The sequence below is a fragment of the Pinus tabuliformis genome, chromosome 3_2 (assembly GCF_031772625.1).
Source record: "Pinus tabuliformis cultivar Carrire ecotype Pingquan chromosome 3_2, CPIR1, whole genome shotgun sequence".
In the NCBI taxonomy this organism is placed as follows: domain Eukaryota; kingdom Viridiplantae; phylum Streptophyta; class Pinopsida; order Pinales; family Pinaceae; genus Pinus; species Pinus tabuliformis.
The window spans coordinates 918,599,944-918,627,245 of record NC_142302.1 but is presented as its reverse complement, the minus strand read 5'-3'; the positions used below and the strand labels follow the sequence as shown (position 1 = coordinate 918,627,245).

Genomic DNA, 27,302 nt, shown 5'->3' with positions numbered 1-27,302 from the left:
GCCAAACATTTCCCGGTGGAGTTGGTGCAGCAAGCAGCACCGTTTCCCAGCTCTTCAAAGTTATCTTAACCCTTTTTGCAGGATCCAACGTTTCGCTTGGAAGAAACAAGCTGCCCCCTCCCCCAGCATGAAGGTATGGACTCCAAAACATATACGAGCTTCCACCTCCCGGATTCAAACAAAACAGGTAACCACTTTCTTCCATCCCCTTCCCCATTGCTTGGGAGACTTTCCTTGTTTCTTGCCTAGGATTCCCATTCACTTTCACAACTACCAAGAATTAATTTTTGAACTGATTTGTAACTCTTTCATTTTACAATGAGTTATTTGGTTATTTACGAGAGGAATATTACATACATGTTAAATTTTAAATTTAACTGAGATCTACCCCTATACTATAGAGCACCTCTAAGGGTAATAACTACTTATTTGTCATAAAATTATAAATATATTTTTAAATGAATTGAAAATAAAGCAAAATAACAAAAAAATACATAAATGAAATATATAGCTAAATTAATTTTCTTTTGAAAATAAATCTAAATTTAAAACTGACATGAATAGTTTTCATCATTTTATTCTTTTCATACTTGCATTTAAAATTTTCAAAAACACAACAAAATTTCTAACTAAAATTATTTTAATATATTACCAATAATGCAATACAATAATATAAGTGAAGTATTAAACTTCTACAAAATAAATTAAGAATTTATTTTACCTATGCTTAATAAAATAAAGGGTAAATTTTCACACTATTGTACAGTAATTTGCCAAACTTCTGTCAAGCCAATTGCTAGCATTATTTGATAATGTGATCAACATATAATTCAATGCCAATGAATTAAATATTGAATGGGATGATGCCCTTAGTGGCAAGACCGCATTTTCCATCTCTTCCAACATTTCGTTTAATTCTCATGTATCCATTTTCTCCCCATGTAGTTCCCCAGGAGTTTTTTATTATCCAATATTTTTCTATACAACACTCACTTCTTTGCTCTCCATATCCAACCACTACAACTGCATGGTTAAATGTGTGGCCGCAATAATCATTATATACTCCCTATCCAACAAACAAACAAAATTTTGTTAGTTACACTTGCTAGATTATTCATCTCTTTCTTATTTTTTCTCAAAAAAAAAAAAAAAAAACTATATAAGGAATCATAACCACTTACAGCCCCATAATCTCTGATATATCGATGGCCAAACTTTACCCCTACAGCGACAGGTCCCCTAGCTACTGCTCGTTGGAGTTCGGCTTCACCATAGATTCTTTCAACACCCGCAATAGTTGCTCCCCGAGGAACCTATATCAAAACAAAACAAAACAATGATTTAATTGTCTTACAAATTAGATGAAGTTATTATTATAAATAATATATTGTTATTTATAAAAACTAATTATGTTTTTAGTATTTTTTAACAAAATTTCTAAAATATTTTGTTTGCCTAATTATATAGAGTCTATACAATTTAATATTCTGAATATGGTTAGTTGTGAAAAGTTAAAACCTCTCATAAACGAAATAACAGGAAATGATTCTAATAATTCCAAAACCACTTCAAAATTTAAAATAATTAGAAAGTAGAAAACCAATCCAAATCCTAACCCATTTAAACTCCATCTCAACGGAATCTAACTATCTTAATGCACAAATCCATCTTAGTATGTATCATTAAGCCTTATTATTGTACCACTCCTTCTTGGCACGGGGTCTTCATCCCCTGGTAACGATAGTAAACTTCTCCAGTTATGCCATTCCGTCTCTTTCGGACATGCTCGAAGGCAGCGTCCATGTCCCCTCCGAAGCAATCGTTTCCTACGCCAGTGCAGTCGAGCAACTGCTGCGGCGAGAGGGTCAACAATTCTCTTGTTTTTATCTTGTGGAGGCCTTCTATAGCAGCTGCAGTTGCAATGGCCCAACAACTACCTGCAAGGCCAAAAAAATAAAAAAATATTAGAAAATGATATTGGGTATCAAGAATATCGGCATGGCAATTTAGAAAAGAATATTGGTATTGATCTCGTGTGGACTATGTTCGACACATATTTCCGTTTCTAAATTTAAAAACTTACTCATCACCAGATCCCCTGGTCTGTCTTTCTATACAAATTTTTGCTTCCTCAAATGGAACCTGATCGCTGATCCTTAGCTACCATTTACCTAAAGTTTCTATCTAGTAATAGTAATATCTTAATTGAAATTATTTCTCTCATCATACATACCGCAATCCCCTTGATCCCTCACATAAGTTACTGCTCGCCTCGCTCTCCAATCCACAGCTTTCGGCAAGTCCTGGTTCATGAATGATCCATTCTTCACTCTACTCATGTCTCCACTGTATATGAAATTCTTAAGGCATTTCGTGCGCACAACGAATTCTTGGTCAGTCATATCTGCAAACTGATTCAATCCAAGATGGTACGTAAGATTCTTCTTATTCACAGAGTCGATGTATTTCACATTTTCTACAAATATTTTGAATCGCTCATCCGATGTATTTCTGGCTGAGCCATGCTGAAGCACCCACTTATGATAAAGGAGTCGCAGGCTTTCTTCAGACTCCAGGTCTTTGTCTGTGAATCCAGCACGAGAGGCATTCACCGATAAAGCCCACAAGGCTGCCACGAACAGAAATAGAAACAGGGTCGCTCGTGCCATAACTAAAGAAAACAATAACTCGTCGATATAATTCCCAGAAATAATATGAATGGGTGGAGATAAAGCAGAAGGGGATCGTGTTATATAGCAAATCGGACGGATAATAATACAAATAACCATACTTAATAAAACCATGAATCCCACGTTCAAAAGGATTCTATTAAATTAGTTTAATTCATTAATATGACTTTCATTAACTATTGAAGCATTATAAGTCACACTAATTATAAAATAGAATTAATTAAGGATTCCATTAAACTGGTTTAATTAATTAATATGACTTTAATTAATTATTGAAACATCATGAGTCACACATGATTATAAAACAGAATTAATTAAGGATTCCATTAAACTGGTTTAATTAATTAATATGACTTTAATTAACTATTGAAGTACCATGAGTCACACATGATTATAAAATAGAATTAATTAAGTACTCCATTAAACTGGTTTAATTAATTAATATGACTTTAATTAACTATTGAAACACCATGAGTCACACATGATTATAAAATAGAATTAATTTAATTAATATTCTTAATTAGAGAAATTAACAAGAAGGGCACATGTTCAGTGATAACCAATGTGCTAATATGAGTAGAGTATGCATGCAAGTGTGTAAACAAATGATAACACTATTACAAAACTAGGAAATAATATAATCATATATATGCAAAATGAATTGAGAATGTTGTTTTTCTCTAGTGATAGACATATATAAAAATCATACAAGTGATGCACATATATGTGATTAAGGAGATGACCTATAAAAAACACATATAAGTGATTAGGGATATATTAATATTTATGAAGGATTATCTACATGTACGTGAGAAGTAGATGTTATAAGTAATTAGTGTCTAGAAGTGAAGTAGGAATAGAGGTAAGAAGAGAAAGAATAGATAAAGTGGGGATAAATAAGTGTGTATGTGTGAAATAGAAAAGTTTTTGTGTAGGAGGACAAGAAGTTAGACACATTGCAACAATAGTGCAAAGCCGATTTTAATGGGTCCCACTTGAAGGTAGATAGACAATGTATGTTTTTCTAAAAACTTCCTTTTGTGAGTAGGAAGGATGTATCTTTTAGTAATAAAATAAAAGTAAATACATTTATGAAATAATTCTAAAGCTTATTTATTTTTTTGGATTTAGAAATCAAATATAATGTATATTGATATTATATTTGAAATATGGAATATATGTTAATTTTAAAAGAAGTGGTTTTTGGTCAATAAAGTTGTTTAGTAATGAGATTTTAATATAAATAATGATACTTTGAAAAACCATGAATCTCACATCTAAAATGTCAAACTAATTAATTAAGGTGAATTTAATTAATTATTCAAACAAAAGCCATGTGTCACACATGATTCCTAAAATACAAACAATTTTATTAATTTAATTACATTAAAAATTAACATGAACTACCTTTGTTTGGTAAAAAACAATGTTCTCCATATCCTTGATAGTTATATGTGACTAAGGAAAAAAATGCATTAAAGAAGGAATATAAATGCTAACATTAGTAGAGTATCCATGCAATTGTGTATATGGATGATAACATTATTACAAAACTATGAAATAACCCAATCATGCATATGCAAAATGAGTTGAGACACGTAAAACACACATTTTTGTGAATGAAAACATATTAATAAACACACAATAACAAATTTGATGCATTCCCAATAGTAATAACACAAATAATTTATATTGATAATGTTGTTTTTCTCTGTCCCCATGATAGACACATATAAGTGATTCACATATAGGTGATTATTGATATATTCTAATTTATGTAGGATTACCTATATGTACGTGAAAATATATATTTTATAGGTGTTGAGTGTGTAGAAGTGAAGTAGGAATAATGGTAAGAAGGGAAAGAATAGATAAAGTAGGCATAAAATAATTGTGTATGTGGGGAACATAAACGTTTTTGTGTAGGAAGACAAGAAGTTAGGCATATGACAACAAAGTGAAAAGTTGAGGAGCTACTGAGGAAGAAAACATGTAAAACCAATAAAAGAATATGATCAATTGTTATGTTAAGATCGTTGGAGGACTAAAATTTGAACAAATTTTGAAAATTGTGATGGTTAAAAGGGAAAAGGAGAAGGAATTTAGGTTAGTTCATGAGAGGAGAGTAAGAAATAATGGTGTTTGGTAGGCTCAAAGAAAGTAAAGATTAGCTTAAAGGAAGATATATTTCTTTCAAAAGGGTGATTCCATAGGAAAAATATATAGAAGAAGTCCAAGAATTTGATCTTATGAAAAACAGAATGTCAGAATGATTCTATAAGAACATGATCTCAATACCTAGGAAAAAGGTTCATGAGATTAAATGATATGTCTAAAGAGAAATCAATTTTTTTAATGAAACTAAGTTAATATGTTTATTGTTAGTGCAATTTGTTGAAAATAGCAACAAGAAATGCTAAATATAAAAGTGTTAAAAATAGCATTGCTATAAATAGAATTTCAGGATACATTCCAATTTTAGTTCATCCGTGAACTAAAATTGTGAATTAAAATTTGAATTTGATCTTAGCAGTTGTTTGTAAAATAATTAATTAATTCATCTTGAGTTAATTAGTTGAGGAAAACCAAACACGAAGTTTGTGTGAGGACATGCAACAGTTATTCCTTTGATTGAGGAATTTATCCCTTAGTTAAAGAGATAAGGATGAGTTGTAATCTTGAATTGTAATTAGTTAGCTCAATTAATTGAGCTAAGTCCAGTTATATTAGTTTCAACAGTTGGAGCAACTGATTGTGAGTTCAATTAGTTAATGCATGCATGCATGTCAGTTCTGTCAGAGACCCAGTTGAGATGAAATGGTGGGACAATGTACTATCAATTGGAGGAATATTCCATGGTGGATATCTATTGCATGCAGAAGGAATTCATTCCTTAAGGATTGTGCAGTTATTTCTGAGTTCAATGAGTTGTATGAGGCCAGACTTCACACGGGTGGCATCATTGAACCCCAAGAAAAGTTGTGCAAGGAAATAGGAGGCTTAGAGGATTGAGGGTGCATATGTTGTGTCTATTCAGTCTGTGAGCTGTATTGAGGGATTGTATTGAGAGTTGGATAGTTTCAGAGCTAAGGCTTTGTGTAATCTAGACTATTTTCACTTGTATGATAATGCAAATATTGGGGTTTTTAGCTGAGGCTTTCCCAGAGTATTCTTTTGTGTTTCATGTGTATGATTTCTCATTCTCTGTTATATGTGTTCTATTTGATCTTTCTCAAATTGATTAAGCTTCCACAAAGTTTGTTGTAGAAGTAGATCTAGTATTTTGCTTTAGTATATTGCATTATCAGGTGATCTACAGTGGGAATTTCTACATGGTATCGAAGCATAGGTGATCAAAGCAAATAACAATATACAAGAAGGGAAAATTTCTAAGTTTCAAGTTCTTGATTATAGAAATCGAGTTCTTATCACATCTCAGTTTCACCAATGGCATTCAGCAGTTTGAGACTCGAGTATGCCCTTGATGGTAGCTCGAATTATATAGCCTGGAAGGATCACATAGAAGTTGTATTAGAGGAAAACAGTTTGAAGGAATTCATTGATCAAGAAGTCCCCAAGCCCACAACATCTAATGCCCAAGAATTGGTGGAATAGAATAAATGTGTGGCTAGAGTGAGGAGAATCCTCCTAGAGGGAGTTCGAGACCACATTGTCTCAAGCCTCCATGGGAAGGAGACACCGTATTTAATGTGGAAAACATTGAAGGATCTATATAAGAAGAACAACGATCAGAGGAAGCTGGCGCTGAAAGACAAGCTTCAGAAAATCAAGTGTGAAAAGGGAGACACGATCTCAACATACCTGACCAATCTCACCACCTGTAGGGATGAGCTTGGAAGTGTAGGGATCATGACTGCTGACAATGACATGGTGAGTCTTGCTCTCCTTGGTCTTCCTAAGAGCTGGCATAGCTACCAAGACTCAGTAAATGGAAGAGAGAAACTGCCAAATTGGGAACGACTTTTGTCGGATCTGATGCAGGAGGAGATAAGAAGAAGCACCAGAGATGGATCTTCATCAAAACAAGATGATGAAGAAAATCTAGCTTTAGCGAGTAAAGCTAGGAGAGGGAAAGGGAAGGTGTCCCATCCCAAATCGAGTTCTTCGCATGGTGGGAAGAAGTTTGACAAATCAAAAGTGAGATGCTTTCATTGTCATGAGGTGGGCCATTATGCTACGAATTGTCCACAAAAGAAATCCAAGAAAGGATCCTTGAAGGGATCATATGGTGAGGCATTGGCCTCATAGTTTGAGTTGGATTTCTCTCTCATCGCATGCATGGTTTCATCCATGGTGGGATGTGTGTGGTACCTGGACAGTGGAGCTTCATTCCACATGTCAGGTGACAAGAATCTATTCAGTACCCTAGAGGAGAAGGATCTCCAGATGCGCATTGAGATGGGCGATGATGGAAAGTACCGTGTTTCAGGTGAAGGTATGGTTGTGTTTCAAAGGGAGCATGGAACTCCTCTCACCCTCACTGATGTAAAGTATGTACCGGGTCTAAAGAAGAATCTTGTGTCTGTTGCTATGCTAGAAGATAAAGGCTATGATGTAGTCTTTAGTAAAGGAAAGGTATTCCTGAGGCATATCAGCGCTGGACAGACCAAGCGAATAAAGAATCTCTATAAGCTGGAGGTAAACAACTGTGCTGCATTGAGTTCCAAAGCAGAGGTGGTGCAGAGCCAATATGTTGGCAATATATGGCATAGAAGATTGGGCCACTTGCACCACGGGGCCTTGAATATCATGCAGCAAATTTCTACTAGACTACCCAAGGAAAAACTGGAGCGAGTGGATACATGCAAAGGTTGTACCTTGGGTAAGTATGCGAAATATTCCTTTTAGGATCGAGACAGTAGAGCTGGAGCAAGTTCACACAGATGTATGTGGACCATTCTATACAACCTCCACTGCTAAAGAAAGGTACTATGTTATTTTTATTGATGATTTTTCTCGTAGATGTTGGATCTACTTGATGCAAAAGAAGGATCAGACCTTCTTGATGTTTTGTGAGTTCAAACCCTTGGCAGAGAAAGAATCTGGAAAGAAATAAGAGCCTTGTGAAGCGATAATGGTGGAGAGTATGTCTCCCAGCAATTTAAGGACTTCTGCGTAACAGAAGGAATTAAACAGGAGTTTACGGCACCCCATAACCCACAGCAGAATGGGGTGGATGAAAGGAAGAACTGATCGATTGTGGGAGCAGCTCGATCGATGTTGCATGACCAAAGCCTACCACTTCATTTGTGGGCTGAGGCATGCAATACAACAGTATATTGCAGAATAGAAGTCTGCACCGTATACTGGGGATGAAGACACCAATGCAGGCCTTTTCTGGGAAGCGACTAGATGTGAGTCACTTCAGGATCTTTGGATCATTGGTTTATTGCCATGTGACCAAAGATGCCGGCAAGAAGCTGGATCCAACAGCTAAGTTGGGGATACTTGTGGACTACACTGATACACCCCACAACTATCAGGTGTTCTTCCCTACCAGTCAGAAGAGAGTGGTGCGCAGAGATTTGAAGTTCGACTAGCAAAAATCCATGCAAGTATCACTTGAGAGGGAGCTCAAGTTGCATGCAGAGGAGGAACTTTTGGTTCTGTTGTGGAAGCCCCCCTTGAAAATTTAAAAAAATCTATGTTTTATGATAAGGTAAGACACAAATCTTTCCTTAAGAAATATTGCATCGCAAAAAGATAACGGGATACCTCCTTATGAGATGAATTTTAAGCATTGTGAGATTGCAATGTGCGATAATCAAATATCGCATCGCATACAACACAATTTACAACAAAACACTTTAATTTGCCAATATGCGATGACGCCGATCGCAAAATCGCATTTCGCAGAAAACAGGTTAACAAAGATTGTCATACATAACATTCTTGCAATATTGCGATATTGCGATCTCGCAATACAGCGACAATGTGATAATACGATATCACGAGAAACCAACTTTGCGATGTTACGATTCTGCGATGTTATCATTTCGCGATGTTGCGATCTGTGATATTGCGAAGAAAATCATAAAATTGCTTCATCGCAGATCTTTCAGGCATGTTATTCAAGAAAAGTATTTTCCATAAACTGACACCTGGTTATGCGCTTTAATGCTAATAAATGAGGTAGTTGCCAGTTATTAATGGAATATGGGTTCGTGCTTATCGAAAAATCATCTCACGTAAGGTGGTATATTTGATGTGTCTATGGAATTTAAAACTTTCCCATCACCCTTCCTTGTCATTCATTTTCACTTCACTTGTGAATTGCAGGAACGGAGAACAGAGGACAATACAAAGCAATACGCAGGTTAAAATGGGAAAGAAAAGCAAAGCTCCGAGCTCCGAAGAAAAAGAAATGGCGCCCTTGTATACAGACATGGCATGTAATAGAGACGCAGGAATTGCTATGTGGGAAGGCATGTATAATCTGCTCAAAGAGGAGAATCCAAGAGTAATGGAAGTTACTGCTACCGTGGGCTCAAACAGTTCATCTGAGGCATCCATCACAGAGTTAGCCTGCTCATTCTTACATCGGATAGCAGCAAGGCCCAAAATTCTCCCATACACAGACATGGTGAAATGGATACTGGACGACGCAGATATCAGAAACAGACAGTTTAAAACTCAGGGTCAAGAGCTTACGGAATTATTATTTTTACAAATGTTGAACTTTATATCCGCTAGAAGGAAAAAGCGCAAAAGGCGAAAAGTGCATCAAGGAAACCCGAATCAAGAAACAGAGGCAGTTTCCGATGCACGATTAGCGCTAGCGCTAATTGCGCAACCCTGAGAAAAAATTCTCGAAAAGGAAAGCGGCTTGTTCCCAGTCACCTGCAAGCCCCGAAAATTGCAACAAAACAAGACTAGAGGCAGATTGGAAATAGAAGGCCTAAGAAAAGGCACAAGCAGTCCAAGGGTTAACCAAGTTGAACTGGGATTATTACTAGGCATACTTGGTAAAGCCACATAGCCAATGGATGACTCTTAAGTGTATCATCGATTCGGCCGAAAAGATGGTGCCAACTCTTGTCGATTCTATTTTCTCAGCTCAGCTAAAATCTGAAGTCGGCCAGCCGTCTCTTCTCAAAAAGATGCTGCATGCATGCGATTTCAAGGACAAAATACAGAAGTAGTTTAATTTTAGATTTAATTTTAGTTTTAATTTTGTTTTATTTTCCTGAAAAGAGGATGGTAATTAAACCGCATCCTATATTTTTGTAATAATTTATTTTTAGATTTAGTTAGTAGTATTTAAACTCTTCTCATGCATTTAGAGAAGGGTTCTGAAATTTATCAAAAACTTATCCCTAGAACATGGATTGTTGTACCCTCTGAGGAGGTTTTGATGAATGAATGGAACAAGATTTATTGCTGTTTGCATTTGATATCTGCTACTGATGTTGCACTTTTGTACTCTTAGTGGATATTTGATCAAGAAGAGATAAATCGTTATCGCTTGAAGCTCATGAGTAGGTGTTATAGACAATTTTGTGCCTTACAGCAACAAGCATGAATTGTCAATAATCCAAGGGATCCAAATTTCCCTAAACATGATGTTCCTACCCCTAGAGGAACAAGGTCAGCAAACCAACAGTTGCAGATCAGTTCTCCACCTGAAAACACTCAAAAACAAGCAACCCTGAAATCAAAGCAGGTGCTCCACTAGGCTTCTGCGCTGAAACTCAAATCCTCCATGGTGTACCTGCGTTGCAAAGCAAGTGGAACAAAGGCCACCTACGCTGAGCGAGATGGGACAAGTGGCACACTGAGTCATTGCTCCAAAAATGACACTTGGATCAGGGATTTCGCCTTGTGATGAGTCAGAGGCTCTGTTTCTCCAAGTGGAAGCAAGGTTCTCCAAGTGGACTCAAGAACTGAAGATCAACTAAAGATTAACTGAAGAGAGAGAGGACACAAGGCAGCTACACATCAGTTGCAAGCTGACTCATCCTTCCTCAATTCATCTATATATTGAGCTCTCTCCTATGAGCTCAGGGGGCTGGAATTTTGTGCAAAGTAATGATATGCTGTTGGTTTCACTATAGAGCTATTGAGTGATTGCTTGAGAGAGGTGAAGAGGAGAAATTCTTTCTGCTGGGAGGTGTTGCTGGATTAGGACCTTCAATGGTTGTAACACTCTCAGAACCTTTACTTCTTCATTAATAAAAGCTATTGAGGTTCTTCTATATGCTCTTGTTTCAATGATATATTGTGATGATTGTATATTTGATTTACACTAATCTATGAATCAGTTATGATTGCATGTTGCTTGTAGTTTCCTTCTTTGCTATTTTGCAGGATTTCATTGTAGCTGGGCCAGCAATAGAGCAAGGAGCTGGGAGCAAGCAGCCATAGAGAAGAGTTTGGATTCGACATTAAGCGCAAGGCAACGGTTAGTGCATTTATCTACTCTCTTTTGCTTTCATAAAGAAGTAAACCTTAAGTAGTTTTCTTTACAGTTGTTGCTGAGGTACTATCACCCTTAGAGTGGGATAGGGTCATCCGAGTCGGATACTTTTCCCTACAACAAACTGGCGACTCCACTGGGGATCGTATCCGTTTGATTGTGTTTGTAGTATTTTGCTATTCATTTCCTGAACAAAAGAGTACCAAATCGAAAAGCTTTTGACTATATCAAAAGCGAAGTAGAGGGCAGCTACTCTAGCTCATTTCTGAGCAAGTTCATGATTTGAAGAGCTGATCTACAAGGATCCTTGTAAGCTCTTAGTGATAGCTTTTCACCTTCCTTATCATCCCTTTCAGTGTGCTTGACTGATTGCTTCTGATTTGAGCAAAAACTGTGCATTTTTTAGAAAATTATGACCCGGAAATTGTGAAAACGCAACTTTTGTTTTCCAAAGCAGGTAGTACACAGGCTACCTGCTTTGCAACGCAGGTCCCGAAGGGGCTACCTGCACTGAGAGCCAGACTAGCTGTGCAGCACCTGCGTTGGCCCAATTTTGCCTAGTGCTGTTGGGGTTTCCTCCTTTTCTCTTGCCTGTTTTCACTATAGATTTGGCTGCCAGTTACCAGTCTTGCACCTGTTCTGAAACCAACATTACTTGCCATCATTTTGCCTCTGTTATATAATGAAATTGTACTTGTTCTTTTGTATTTCTTAATCATTTACAATTTCCCATAACGAAGAGTAAACTAGTCTTGCTTTTGGCCTCTTAGATCTGAACCTGTGTTAGGCATTTTGCTGATCTTAAGAGTTAGTTTGTTTGTTGTTCATAGCTGATTGGTCTTTTGCTTTCGTCATATGGTTTGATTTCATATATTTCTAGTGTCGAAACAAGTGAATCTTAAGGTGTCTTTTGATTTTGGACAAGCTTGTTTGTTTTCACTCGAAATTGAACTCAAAAGTTATATAACAGCTTTCTTTCTGTAATACATCAACATTAAGAAAGAGAAAAGAAATACTTGCATTGTGCATTTTGCATCTGAAAAGTTTGCATGTTGATTTAGGAGAAAGTGCATTAGTTTGTGCTGTATGAACTGTGTGAAAAGATATGCCTTTCTTCTCCCTCAGTAGTTAAGATTTTCATCAGTCAAAAAGATTTGAAAAAGCTTGCTTCTCATCTTAGGCTGCATTTAGGAATTTGTCACATACATCTCGTGGTGAACCTTGAAAGGCAAACTTTAAAAAGATCAACTTAAAATATACTGAATGAACCTAACAACGCTTTGAAACATAACGCAAACACATAGAGGTCTAAGCTAGAGACGTGTTCCGGCGTCGTTAAACGTAGTGACTGTCGATCTCGAAGAAGGTGGGTGATTCCTCTTGAGAGTCGGTGGCACTAATACGGACTTGTGCTCCCACGTACCGTCGAGTATATATTGGGAGACCCCTATAGGCATATATCCTTTATCCTTAGGAAGCCGTGTCGACCGCCCTACTGATCGCAATGCAGTGAACACAGCATTCACGAAGATTGACCACACGTACCGTAAAACGTATTTAGTGGTTTTGCGAAAAGTTTGGCACACCCTCTGCCTAGATCTCCAGAGCAGTTTCTTTTGGCCTTTTTCAAACTCTATAACTGAAAAAGTCCATCCGAGCATTTGTCACTTCGGGCTCGTTAAAACATCGAAGGAGACTAGAGTCATCTTTAGCTTTTTCTCGACTCTTTAAAACTGAAAAAGCAAGTTGTGTCTAAAGCGTCGTTATAAAATTTATTTTAAGTGGAATAATCATCACCCTTCCCTCGTTGATCTTCGAAGTTAGTCCACCACAAGTGGAAGTTCCTGTAGAATCGCTAAGAAATCTTTTGGATAGACTAGATATGTCTGAACAACCGTCGACATCTAGGACTGTGTCGTCCGACACAGCAGCAGCAGAACCTCCTGCTGCTACTCCGACGATGTTCGCTGGTATACCATCTGTCCCGGCGAATTGTCAACAACAAGCCGGAGTCCAATCAGGGACAACGACATGGTTAGTTCCTATTTCTTCATCCGGATTATCATCTGGTACTTCTTATGTTGAAACTCAACAAATTGATCCAATGTGTCTTCAAAGGCCAATTTACCCTTTAAGTATTGGATTTCCACCATGTGGAGGGCAGTACGCTCTTTCATTGTTCCCTCCCGGAGAACAACCATGTGGGAGTTTACAACAAAGTTCAGGTCAAACTGGAATCACATCTAGCGGTTGGGTACCAATACTCCCTCAACAATCAGGAGTTGCATATTCAATGCAACCAGTACACCCTGTGTCGAATATCCCCACCACACCTGCTATGGCGAATGCGTCGCAAGTACAAGCGCTACCTGTTGTAATACAACAACCTCTTGTCTCAGCGGCTCAATCACAATCTCAGGGTAGTGCCTCCTTATCTGGAGCGACTCAGGCTCGAACAACTACTGTGACTCCTCATCCTGGTCAATCACCCAGTGTTGGTCAACAACCGCCATTCCAGCAATCATATCAAGGACCTGAGCAACAAGTCTTTGTAAGTAATGGGCAACCATACTATAATGGTTATGCCCATCAACCTTGTCAAAGTTGCCAGCATTATGCTGGTCTGCAAAGACCCATTGCTCAGGCGATACCATCTTATCCTGGATATGCTTCGCCTAACCTGAACCAACAGTTGCCCTTTGTAGCAACTCTAGAATTACCAGATCTAAACCGGCTGACGAATGATCCAATTGCTTATGCCCCTTGGTGGCCAGCGATTCCACACAAACTTCCATCAGACATTCCTAAATTTAATGGAAATCCAGGAGAAGACCCGTCGAATCATGTGATGACATTCCATCTATGGTGTTCATCAAACACCCTGAATGATGATTCGATAAGACTTCGCCTTTTTCAGAGGACATTGACAGGTCCAGCGGCTAAATGGTACATTGAATTGCCAAGAGCCTCTTTCGACAATTTCAGCTCCTTAGCCACGACTTTCTTAACCCATTTTCAATTACCGATAAGGTATGAAACGGGAACAGAACTCCTTACCAACTTCAAACAGACAACGGCCACTCACATATCTGATCATATACATGAGTGGCGACGTCGTCGTAGGATGGTGAAAAGTTACGTTCCCGATCAGCTGTTAGCTGAATGGTTTATAAAGTCGTTACTTCCGGCTATAACGGAAGATGTGGCCAAGGGGGGGGGGTCATAATAGAGGAGCAGGTCATTGCTCGTGCTCAATATCTGGACTTAGTATATACTCAGTCTGGCACGCTCTACGACAAAATACCTGACGCCCCCAGACCTGAATTTTCAATTCCTCCCCCTCCTGAATCGAATACTAACTCTCACGCCAGTAATGGCGTGACTGGCAAACGCAAAATTTCTAGTCAAAATGCAAATGAGGAACTTCTTGCCTCAGAAGTAAATGCCATGTCGACCGACAAGGACAAACAACTGAAGCAACCAGGGGGCAAGAAGAAAAAGAAAAGGAAAGGGAGACCCCCGACAGGGTGTCATATATGCGATGAGGATCATTGGACAAAAGATTGTCCACATATACCTGAAGTTAAGAAACTCTTCAAGAGTTCGAAAACCCCGACAGTATTGACTGATCCGTTTCCTAATCCAAGACAAAATCTGGTTGTGAATCAAAATGCTTCCCAATCCCAAGTGCTTATGTTGTCCACCTCGAAACAGCAAAATAATGCTTTGACAAAGAATAAAGATTACAGGAATCCAAAGCAGTCGAATAACAAGGCTGATAAACAACCTAGTAGTTTGACAACAACTTTGAACGAAGTTGTGCCACCCATCGTTCCTAAGCCAGTAATAAACTCGCCAAAGGGAGTAGTGCACAAATCGACATTTAATCCTGGTGCAAAAGTAGCACAGAATTATAATATAATAGAGGACCTGACCCAATCGTCGTCCGCTATGTCGACGCTTGAGGTAGCGCAAAATTGCACCTCCCAAGAGCAAGCTTTATTATCAACCATAGGTGGGATTGGCCCAATGGATTCCAATCTTGTGGCCTTTGATCATAAAGGATATGACCCTCAGATACCAGCTCAACTAGCTTTCCTTATTCAAGTGAAAGCCCTCAACAAAACTGTTCATCGAACAATTATTGATGAGGGGGCATCTACATGTCTTATGTCGATGAGTTGCTGGAAAAATTTAGGCTCACCACCCTTGTCGAAATCGTCAACGACCTTAAAAGCATTTGATGGACGATCATACACTCCATACGGGATTTTAAGTAACTTGCAAGTTGAACTGGGGGGCAAAACAGTAGAAGTTGATGTTGAAGTAATCGATGGAAACCTCGATTACAACATCCTACTGGGAAGGCCTTGGATATATGCCATGGCTGCAGTTGTGTCGACCTACTTCAGGAGGATTGTATTTCCTTTTCAAGGAAAAATTACAATCGTCGACCAACAAACATTTCTTCCCAACAGTTCCCAAGTTACGGGAAGCAGCACAATGATCCATGAAAGTAATCAATCACTCCAAAATATCGGAGTAGGTCTCCTAAAAGACCCTGCCTTAATGGGTACTTTTGCCCTACCGCCGGCAGGTAATCTGGCGGAAGTAGCCACAGTGGAAACCTACAATATGAAATCTTCCATATCCAACGGATTCAGAAGGTTCCTAAATATTTTGTCAGCATGGATCGTCGCCCTAATGGAAATACTGTAAATACAGTGGGCCCCGAGGACGGTTCTTATCTCGTGTCAACCTCGTTAAAAAATGAAACAAGGAGTCATGAGGATAGTTCTTTTACTATGTCAACCTCATTAAAAAATGAAACAAATCCCCTTTTTCAAAATTCAAAGGTAAACCTTCATTCCAACCACCAAGTTGAATGCAATGAAGCTTGGGGGGCACCCTCCTTTGACATGCGTTATTATGATGCTGGGGGCATGCAAGAATCGAGCAGTTTTAGCACACAGTTCATGCTCGTTAAAAAATAAACGCAAGATCCGAGCAGTTTTAATACATAGTTCATGCTCGTTAAAAAATAAACATAAGTTGTGAGCAATCTTTCCCTACAGTTCAAGCTCATCCAGAAAAAATGAACCGGTAAATAACCTTGAGGAATGTAACCTTTGACAGCCATATTAAAAGCCCTTGGTCATGTTTATATGCCGTCACCTCCATCCGTTCATTTGGCCAATCGTTCATCTCCATATGTTTGTTTACCCATTTTGAGGAATAGCTGCGAAGGGTGATTTCACTTAGCCATCCTTGTGACACTGCCGTGATTGGAAAATTCCAACCTGTACCTGGAATCTGATGCTATCCCTGTTTATCACTCGTTCCTCAAAAGACGAGTCTTCTTTGAGCTCTTTTCACTGACTCGTAAAATATGAAAAGTTTGCCGAGTTTTGGCCTTCCAGCTCATTAAAAGGACCGGAAGAGCTATCCCTCCTCTAGATTTTAATCTTTTTGGACCTGAGGGATTATTGCACAAAAAGATCGAGCGCTTGTTTTGTTCGGCTCGTTAAAGAAATCGAAAATTCATCCCTTTTGTATTGTTTTATACTTTTTCGGACTTAAGGGATTAGATGACGAAAAAGGAATTTTGGAGTTAACTTTCCGTACCTTTTCAGACTCTCTAAAAATGAAAAGGACCGAGTTTTCCTTGTCGTTAGACTCGTTAAAATGATTAAATAGCGACAAACTTGTCTTTAGACGAGAACGAGTTTCCCTATCGCTAGGCTCGTTAAAACATAGCGATGGGCTTGCCCGAAGGGCAGGTTATAGAACAAGCATATGTTATCCTCCTCAAGCTTGACAAAAATAAAGAGGTACTAGTCAGCAATGACTGGGGAAAAATTGGGAGAACCTCACAGCATTAATGGTAGCAAGTTGCTCTTGAACATGACACTTTGTCCTCCGTATCACATCGGGTTAGGTTGTTTCATTCACCGGTCTCATAACCATGGTCCTCGCCACACCATCCACAATTGGGGGTAATGCTACCAATCCATCACATCAGTGTCGTTATATGTTCAAGAGATGTGGTTCTGCAAAGAGTCAACCGTGTCCCATCCACTGCCATACATTATCCTTCATCCACTTCATGGCCGCCACCCTGAATCATACATCACAGTTTGTTTTCACCTCATCACAATCACTAGCTCCGTTCCGTGTCACTGATGTGGGATTCATTAAGGCCCTCCTTTGACGGATCGCTCCTTGTCGACATCAGCTCATTATCCAAGGAGTTGATCTAGGAACACCCCCTTCAGTACTTTGAAGCTTGCATGCCTCAATGGCAAGTTTCCCACTTCCGGCGACAGGTATACATCAATGACCTTCGACCAGAAGATTTTGCATGGTGGTCGACGCCAAGTCCTTTATTCCCGCCATGTGAATTGTACTACCATACCTTGAGGGTCATCATCCTTATCGGTGATTCCTCTCGCGCTTGTTAACAGTTTACATCATTGACCGGTAATCAAGCGATGTCTTTCCATGTTCGACTTCAAAAAATTCTCACATGGATCGACTTGTACATCGAGTGAAGATCGGAAGAGATTAAAGACCCCAGATCTAGTTTCATCCATTCGGGCTGCGATATATATTCAGGACATAAAGACATTTGATATGTACATCATTACAGCAGATGATCATCCTTCTCAAAGGATGATAATTTCAGCAGAGAATTATCGGTCTACAATCAGACGATCGTCTGTTCTATGTACCAAAATGTATTTATAAAGCTGAGCATGGGAATGCCCGCCTCAGCTAGATCATGAAAATGTATGAAAAATAATGTATTGTATTGTATCTTATTACAGGACACTTCTCAGCAGATTGAATGAACTTCGGATCCCCTCAATAAAGCATTTCACCCGATAAACGACCTCATACTTTAGGGGGCATCTGTTATAGACAATTTTGTGCCTTACAGCAACAAGCATGAATTGTCAATAATCCAAGGGATCCAAAGTTCCCTAAACATGATGTTCCTACCCATAGAGGAACAAGGTCAGCAAACCAACAGTTGCAGATCAGTTCTCCACCTGAAAACACTCAAAAACAAGCAACCCTGAAATCAAAGCAGGTGCTCCACTAGGCTTCTGCGCTGAAACTCAGATCCTCCATGGTGTACCTGCGTTGCAAAGCAAGTGGAACAAAGGCCACCTGCGCTGAGCGAGATGGGACAAGTGGCACACTGATTCATTGCCCCAAAAATGACACTTGGATCAGGGATTTCGCCTTGTGATGAGTCAGAGGCTCTGTTTCTCCAAGTGGAAGCAAGGTTCTCCAAGTGGACTCAAGAACTGAAGATCAACTAAAGATTAACTGAAGAGATAGAGGACACAAGGCAGCTACACATCAGTTGCAAGCTGACTCATCCTTCCTCAATTCATCTATATATTGAGCTCTCTCCTATGAGCTCAGGGGGCTGGAATTTTGTGCAAAGTAATGATATGCTGTTGGTTTCACTATAGAGCTATTGGGTGATTGCTTGAGAGAGGTGAAGAGGAGAAATTCTTTCTGCTGGGAGGTGTTGCTGGATTAGGACCTTCAATGGTTGTAACACTCTCAGAACCTTTACTTCTTCATTAATAAAAGCTATTGAGGTTCTTCTATATGCTCTTGTTTCAATGATATATTGTGATGATTGTATATTTGATTTACACTAATCTATGAATCAATTATGATTGCATGTTGCTTGTAGTTTCCTTCTTTGCTATTTTGCAGGATTTCATTGTAGCTGGGCCAGCAATAGAGCAAGGAGCTGGGAGCAAGCAGCCATAGAGAAGAGTTTGGATTCGACATTAAGCGCAAGGCAACGGTTAGTGCATTTATCTACTCTCTTTTGCTTTCATAAAGAAGTAAACCTTAAGTAGTTTTCTTTACAGTTGTTGCTGAGGTACTATCACCCTTAGAGTGGGATAGGGTCATCCGAGTCGGATACTTTTCCCTACAACAGTAGGACTAGTTATAAATGGTATTTCTATCTCTTAACTATTTTTTCCTTGTGTTAGAGTGATTTTCAGTTCAGTTATTTATATATTGATGTATGAATGCCTGAGTTATCATTTGGAACTTTTGTACGGTGATAGCTATTTATTTATGCTTAGTGTATGAATAGCTTATTATGCGATATGTTTTTCACAACTATTTCATCTAACTTTTTATATGAAGTGGTTCATATTTATTGAATTCTTTTCTCATAATAGCTGAACGATCTTTATTACCAGTTGTTTTTTGAAATCATTTTAGATCGCATAGAAGAAAAATTACACCCCGGGTAAGTGTAGATTTAGATATTTCTGCTTATTAGAATATAATTTCCTTATAATTAGATTAGAATTAGAGTAGAAGTATTCCATTTAGAAACTGTTAGAAACAGAAATATCCAACTTTCTCACACACACACATAACTTGGGAAATTGGTCCCATATCACCAATTGGACCCGCTATACCAAACGGAAAAGGAGCTGCCAACCAAGGTCTGGACCGGGCGGGTATCCCCCTTGTTGTAGACCCAATTTTCGGGGCTTCAACATATTTGGAGCTAGAAGGAGGGCCATGAATTGTGAATGGAAAGAAAATCCAAATCTAAATACCATTCTGAGAGTAAATCGCCCTCACCATCTCCTCCAACTTCTCCATTGCATTCAGAAACCTTAAATCCAGAGTTAGAAGTCACTGGAGCAACAACCGTTGCTACAAACCCTGATATTTCAGAACAATCCACTATTGAACCTCCTGAAGTTGAATCTTTGATTCACAAATTTCAGTGATTTTCTATATCTCCTCAGAAATCTGACAAATCTCAAGGCAGCATGACTTCGCAATATAACCCTGCGCATCCTCTTGCCAAGTTAAAGAGTGAAAACTTTGGTGTTCAGCCAACTGAATTACCTCTACCTACTAGGAAGAGAGCAAGGAAGTCTCCTAAAGGATCTGATAGCGAGACTCTACCATCATCATCATCCATCTCAACCTCTTCACTGCAAAGTCAACCATCCACTCCTCCACTTCAAAACATCGCCCATCAGCCTATTGCAACTTCCTCAACTCCTTCTCAACCATCTGGAGTCATAATATCCTCATCTTCTCAACCACAGGGATCATCTTCTGCACTTTCCTCTATTAGTAGTTCAACGATGGCCCAAACTCAATGGAATAACCCAGGGGAAGTCTTAATGCCTGCACCCTTGAGTCAGATACCGGCCCATCCTAAAAAATGGCTGCCTAAGTTTAATCCTGAGGCAGGCATGCTAGCAGAAGAACATATAAATAACATTATGTTATCCATAAACCTCAATGGAGTTGTTAATTAGGATGATGGTGTTCGACTTTTCCCTTATACTTTGCAAGGAGAAATCGAATCATGGTATTTCTCGTTACCTTCTGGATCTATTACTAGTTGGGACATCTTCCAAGAGCAATTCCTGACCAAGTTTGGTGATGACAGGTCTATAGCGACACTGATCAATGACTTTTCTAACCTTAGGGCTAAGTCAAGAGAACCTATCAAAGATTTCAATTTACGTTTCAATAAAATTTTAAACAAAATACCTACTGCTTCTCAGCCTAGTGAAGAAGTGCGAAGTGAATGGTACATTACTGATTTACCATCAAACTTAGCAATCTTTGTTGATAGGGCTAACAAAACAACCTTAGTTGAAAATATGAAAGAAGCGATAGCAGTAGAGAAACGTATTACGGCCCTAGAAAAGAAAAATGTGATAGAAGAACGAAAATCTAAGAAGGTATCATTCGAAGAAGATCACAAGAAAAAACAACCGAAAGATCCTTTTGATTTAGAAGGATTACAAAAAGTTTTGAAGACCATGTCTAACGAAATGGTCGACATTAAGAAACAAGTGGCAGAAATTTCTTCTAAAAATCCATACAGGCCTTTTAAAAGAAATCCTTCAACTGATTCCAAACCCCCTAACGCTATATCGAATGCTGAGTTAGAAGAAGAAGAAAAGGAAAACACTACCGAAGAACATACCGATGAAGAAGAAGTCGTAGAGTTACAAGGTATGTGGGATTTCATCCTCTCGAATGAAGAAGATCAAGAGGCATTCTTGGTTAGTACTCGTAGCTGAAATCAGCTTGAACCTCCTCAGCCTTCACCTAAGCCAAAGAGTGCAAGCTCGATGATTAAGGATAAAGTCGTAGCCAAGAAAACATCACCTAAAGCGACTCAAACCAACCCAATCCAAACAGACACATATACTCCATCTAAAATGCTAATTGTTTCGGACGAAATGGAGTATAATATCGTAGAAGAGATGTAAAATACTAGGGCCAATATTACTCTTTTTGAATTGAGCAAGTTAAAACACTAGCAGAAAGTACTTTTTAAAGAATTACATGCTGTGCTAGTTGCACCTTTACCAATTGCTATAATCTCTCAAGCTTCCCATGATATGGGAAGACCTCCAACTAGTATGATGAATAAAGTTGATCTAAATGATATCGCATTAATTGGAGGAAGATCGAGATCGCACACCCCCCCATTTCTCCTTATGAAATTTTCAATAAAAATGTGCATAATTTCTTAGTTGATTCTGGAGCTTCATCAAATATTTTACCAAGATCAATTTGTGCAAAATTGAACGTTCAACCACAGAAATCTGTTGTACGCATAGTCCAATTAGATCGATCGCAAATTGAAGTGATTGGTGAATTAAATCAAGTTACCATAAGGTTGTCATCCAACCCAAAGGTATGTCAAGTTATCGACATTTTAGTTGTTGATATTCCTGAATTTTATGGCTTAATTCTTAGTAGAGATTAGTCAGAAAAACTTCATGGATACTTTGCAACTGACTGGTCTCACATGTGGCCGCCTTATAATGGTAAACCAAACTAGATAAAAGTTGAATGCGAAAAACATCAGAAATACATAGTAATAGAACTTGAGGGAGAAAACGAACCAATAGCATACAATTCTAACATTATAGGCAACTATTCAGTAGATTCTTTCCTAGGAAATTTCAATGCTCATACTTCACCTTACATAGAACATTCTGTTTTATCTCAAGTAGAAATTTTTTCTCAAACAGATAGTTCTAAATGCATTAATTTTATAGATAGTCCTGTAAATAAATCTTTGTTTTGGAAACTATTTTTTGATGGTTCTAAGTCTAATGAAGGAGCAGGAGCAGGAGCACGAAGCGTGTTAGTAAGCCCAGAGGGAGATAAAACCATGCTAACTTGCAGACTCGAATTCGAGTGCACCAACAATACCACAGAGTGCGAGGCTCTAGTCCAAGGGTTATACAAAGAAATCGGATTACACGTCAAATACTTGCAAGTTTGCGGAGATTATGAAATTGTAATCAGACAAGTACGTAATACTATACACTATTTATGAGGTCATTTAAATAATTACCAATCTTTAGTTCAAGATCTAACTGAACATTTTATAGAATTTAATATTTCATCAATTCCCAGACTCCAGAATGCTAGCGCAGACCTCTTAGCCAACGTAGCTTCCAAGCTCATTCCTTCAGAAGATTTTAGCCCTGACCGATTTTCAATTGAGTTAATTCTTAGACCATCTATCCCTGATAACATTACCAATTGGAGGATTTTCAATGACGATCCTGATATCGTGAGTTTTCTCACATCTGAGGATCCTACACCAATCAAATAATTGACAAAGACCAGAATTACCAGCTATTGCAACAAGATAGTACTAACAATGCTATACCTAAATCAGTAGTCAAATTAGAAGACCTTTATGATTTGAAAGATCGATTCAAAAGATCTACCAATTCAAAACTCCAAAGTTCAACTTTGAATTATGAATTAGTAAATCTAGGAATTGATGCCAAACTACAGAGTATCAACCTAGACCTTGGCCTAGCCCCTGAAGAAAAATTAGCATATATCCGTCTCTTGAAACAATACAAAAGTGTCTTTGCTTGGAATTATGATGAACTCGAAACATATGACACCTCTATCATCCAAGATATTATCCCAATGATTGATAATGAAAAACCTGTCCAACAAAAATTGAGAAAGATCCATCCAAATTTATAAAATCAGATCAAAACTGAACTCAACAAGTTATTGAAAGCCAAAATAATCTTTCCCGTTAGACATTCTAAATGGGTCTCCAATATGGTACCTGTTAGAAAGAAAAACGGAGATATTAGAATCTGCATCTACTTTTGAAACCTTAACAAGGCTTGCCAAAAGGATAATTTTCCTTTAACTCCCATGGAACAATTATTGCAGGCAGTTGCGGGCTCAGAATTAATGTCATTCTTGGATGGATTCTCAGGATACAACCAAGTGCTGGTGCATCCCAACGATCAATTAAAAATAAAATTCAGAACTAAATGGGGCACATACGCATATCAAAAGATGCCATTTGGTTTGATTAACGCGGGTGCCACATTTTAGAGAGCCATGGACATTGCATTCAAAGGGTTAGTTAATAATTCAGTGGTAATCTATTTGGATGACATTACTTTTTATTCCAAGAAACGAAACAACAATCTCAGGGATTTAAAACAAATCTTCCAACGTTGTTTAAGGTATGGGATTTCACTTAACCCGAAAAAATCTTTTTTCGCATTAAGTGAAGGAAAGCTTCTAGGATTCATAGTGTCAAAATCTGGAATTCACATTGATCCTGACAGAATCAAGGAAATTTCCGCAGTACCCCTACCTCACAACAAGAAAGCCATGCAATCTTTCCTTGGCCAGATTAACTTTGTAAAGAGATTTGTTCCAGATTTTTCAAGAATCGTGTCTCCTTTACAAGCTATGATTAAAAAGAATGCAAACTTTAAATGGGGCCAAGATGAACATGAAGCATTCAATCTGATCAAACAAGCAATTATCAATGCTCCATCTTTAGCAACTCCAAATTTTTCCGATCCTTTTATTTTGTATACATTTGCCTCAGATAGATCATATGCTGTGATACTCACTCAAGAAAATCAAGAAAAGGCAGAAGCCCCAATTACTTTTTTCAGTTCCAATTTACAAGGTGCTGAATTGAATTATTCAAATGTGGAGAAACAAGCTTATGCTATTTTTAAAGCAATTAAATATTTCAGACCTTTTTTACTCCAAACACATACCAAGATCATAGTACCGTTTCCAGCGGTAAGAAATCTTCTAGTACAGAAGGATGTGGGTGAGAAAAGGGAAAATTGGGTTACTGCCTTACAAGAATACAACGTAGAAATCAAACCAGCAAGTATTGTAAAAGGTCAAGGCTTTTGCAAAATGTCGGCAGGAGCATCGCTAATGCTCGAAAATCCATCTGAAGAGGTACAAGTATACGAGGTAAGCCTAAACGATGCTGAGTCATTATATGCTGATATTATTTATTATTTAAAGAATGGATATGCTCCTCAAAACCTCGATCATACCAAGAAAAGAGCTCTAAGGTTAAAAGCCAAACAATATCAACTCGTAAATTATGTTCTTTTTAGAATAAATTATGATTCTATTCTACTTAGATGTCTTGAGAAATCTGAAGCTGAAAAAGTCTTGCAGGAACTCCATGATGGGCTAGCAGGCAGACACTACGCTGGAGATGCCACTGCTCATAAGATCTTACACGCAGGCTATTACTAGCCCACATTATTCAAAGACTCACATAATTATGTGAGGAAATGTCAAGTCTGTCAAACCGCTGCTGGGAGTCAAAAGAAACCATCCTTGCCACTGTAACTAGTTACCATCAAATAGCCTTTCGATCAGTGGGGATTGGACATAATAGGTGAGATCGTTCCTCACTCTTCTAAATAGCATAGATACATCCTTACAGTGACATATTACTTTACTAAATGGGTAGAAGCAGTTCCACTCAAGACGACTAATGCTGAAAATATCATTGAATTCATAGACCAGTTCATAATCACCAGGTTTGGATTGCCTTCCACTTTAATGTTTGATAATGCATCATACTTTTCTGGTAATGTAATGACTGAATTTGCACTCAAAAGGGGTTTCAAACTTAAATACTCAGCTAATTATTATCCACAAGGGAATGGTTTAGCTGAATCTACAAATAAGAACTTAATCAGAATCATTAAGCGAACCATTGAGCAAAATCATAGGAATTGGCATAAGTCTTTAATATATGCTTTATGGGTAGATCGAATAACGTAGAAAGCCTCTATCGACACTTCTCCCTTTAATTTAGTTTATGGGAAAGAAGTTGTTCTTCCAACACATCTGGAAATTCCCTCTTTAGCCTTGGTCCAATATATTGATGAAGTACCAACTTCCTCTTTACAACTTACGCAGCTGGAATTAATTAAATTAGAAGAACAACGAGAAAGGGCTAAAATAACTCACGCTCATCATCAAGCATTGGTAAAGGCCTCTTTTGATTCCAATATGATATCCAGAAAATATTTTCAGATGGGAGATCTAGTTTTAAAATGGGACAAGGCTCATGAGGAAAAGGGAAAACATACAAAATTTCAAAGAATGTGGCTTGTTCCTTTTCAGATCATAGAAGTCATAGGTTCGTCTACCTTCATGTTACAAGATTTAACAGGAAAAAGAGATTCTCTACCTGTTAATGGTCAGATTCTTAAGAAATATTTTCCATAGAAGATTATTCTTCTATTTTGTAGAGTAGTTGTTTTTCTTTTCATAATAAAACCAGTTGTGAATGGTCACAATAGGCATTTACGAAAAAGCCACCAATTCTCTTTCAAATTTTGATCTTTCGCTTGTATAAATAGCAAATCTTTTGGAAATTTGATCTTTATTATTGAAAGATACAGTTAAAAACTTTAGCCTAGATATGATACTAGCTTCAACTTCATAAAATTTGATGAAAACAACCTTTAGTCAGAAATTGTTTTATATCAGTACAATGAAAGGTATCAATAACAAAATAAAAGATTCTTTGTAGAACAACTATTTCCAAAAACTCCATTATTGTCGTCCAGAGCTATCTTAAGGAAACAATGACTTCCTCCCTACTAAGAAAATCACAACTTTCAGAGGAACAATCCAAGGATACATTTTATCTTAAAGAGTGAGAGGTCTCATCACGAGCCGGCTTATCATGATCATAGATGTTATAACTTGCGGAATTTGCCAATACTGCATACCACAATAGGGTAATGAATCGAGATTGTTAAAATCAAAAGACGAGGGGTCTCATCATGAGCCAGCTTGTTCAGCAAAGTTATAAATCAGTGAATGACTGTGTCAAGAATTGGCTACCAAACCAAGACATTTCTCTTTAAGGATAAAAAAGAAAATGAAATCAGAAAGTGTGGATGTGGATTCTTCTTTGGGAATTGTAGGTTTCTTTAAGTAGGATACAAGATCATTGCTGGGTAACAGGTAACCTTGTCGAGGCTATAAATGCCTGCTGGCAGCAGAGGCTCTACATACGACAAATGAGCATATTTAAAACTGGTTTACAAAGAAGACTTTGTTTTATCTTTACAAGCCAAGTAATGACTAATGTAAATACAAGGACTAGCTTGAGGCAGCAAATAATCAAAGTTGAAAATAGTTGAAACAAAATGTCATTGACGGGTTAAAGCATAATGTACTTTATCTTTCTATAATAAAGTTTAACTTTCTAGAAAATTTGTTGTTTTGGAAGTTTTGAAAATTCAAAAAGCAGCAGAGATAACTGGTTCTTCCAAGTGAATCGCCAATTGTTGTGGCCAACAACAACCCCCCTTCTTATTTAGTGTAATTCCTAATACTAAATAAGTGGGGACCCTTAGCAAAAAATTTAAAAATCAAAGTAGTGTTTAAATTTCCTTTTTCGAATAAAATTACCATCATAAGCTTAGGAAGCCCCCCTTGAAAATTAAAAAAAATCTAAGTTTTATGATAAGGTAAGACACAAATCTTTCCTTAGGAAATATCGCATCGCAAAAAGATAGCGAGATACCTCCTTATGAGCTGAATTTTAAGCATTGCGAGATTGCGATGTGCGATAATCAAATATCGCATTGCATACAACGCAATTTACAACAAAACACTTTAATTTGCCGATATGCGATGACACCGATCGCAAAATCGCATTTCGAAGAAAACAGGTTAACAAAGATTGTCATACATAACATTCTTGCAATATTATGATATTGCGATCTCGTGATACATCGACAATGCGATAATACAATATCACGAGCAACCAACTTTGCGATGTTACGATTCTGCGA

General features: G+C 37.9%; 1 pseudogene; it reads right to left on the bottom strand.

Moving 5' to 3' along the window:
* LOC149183618 (benzaldehyde dehydrogenase, mitochondrial-like) overlaps window positions 1-2,669 on the bottom strand; it is a 186,091-nt pseudogene extending 183,422 nt beyond the window's left edge.
* Between the last annotated feature and the right edge of the window lie 24,633 nt (window positions 2,670-27,302).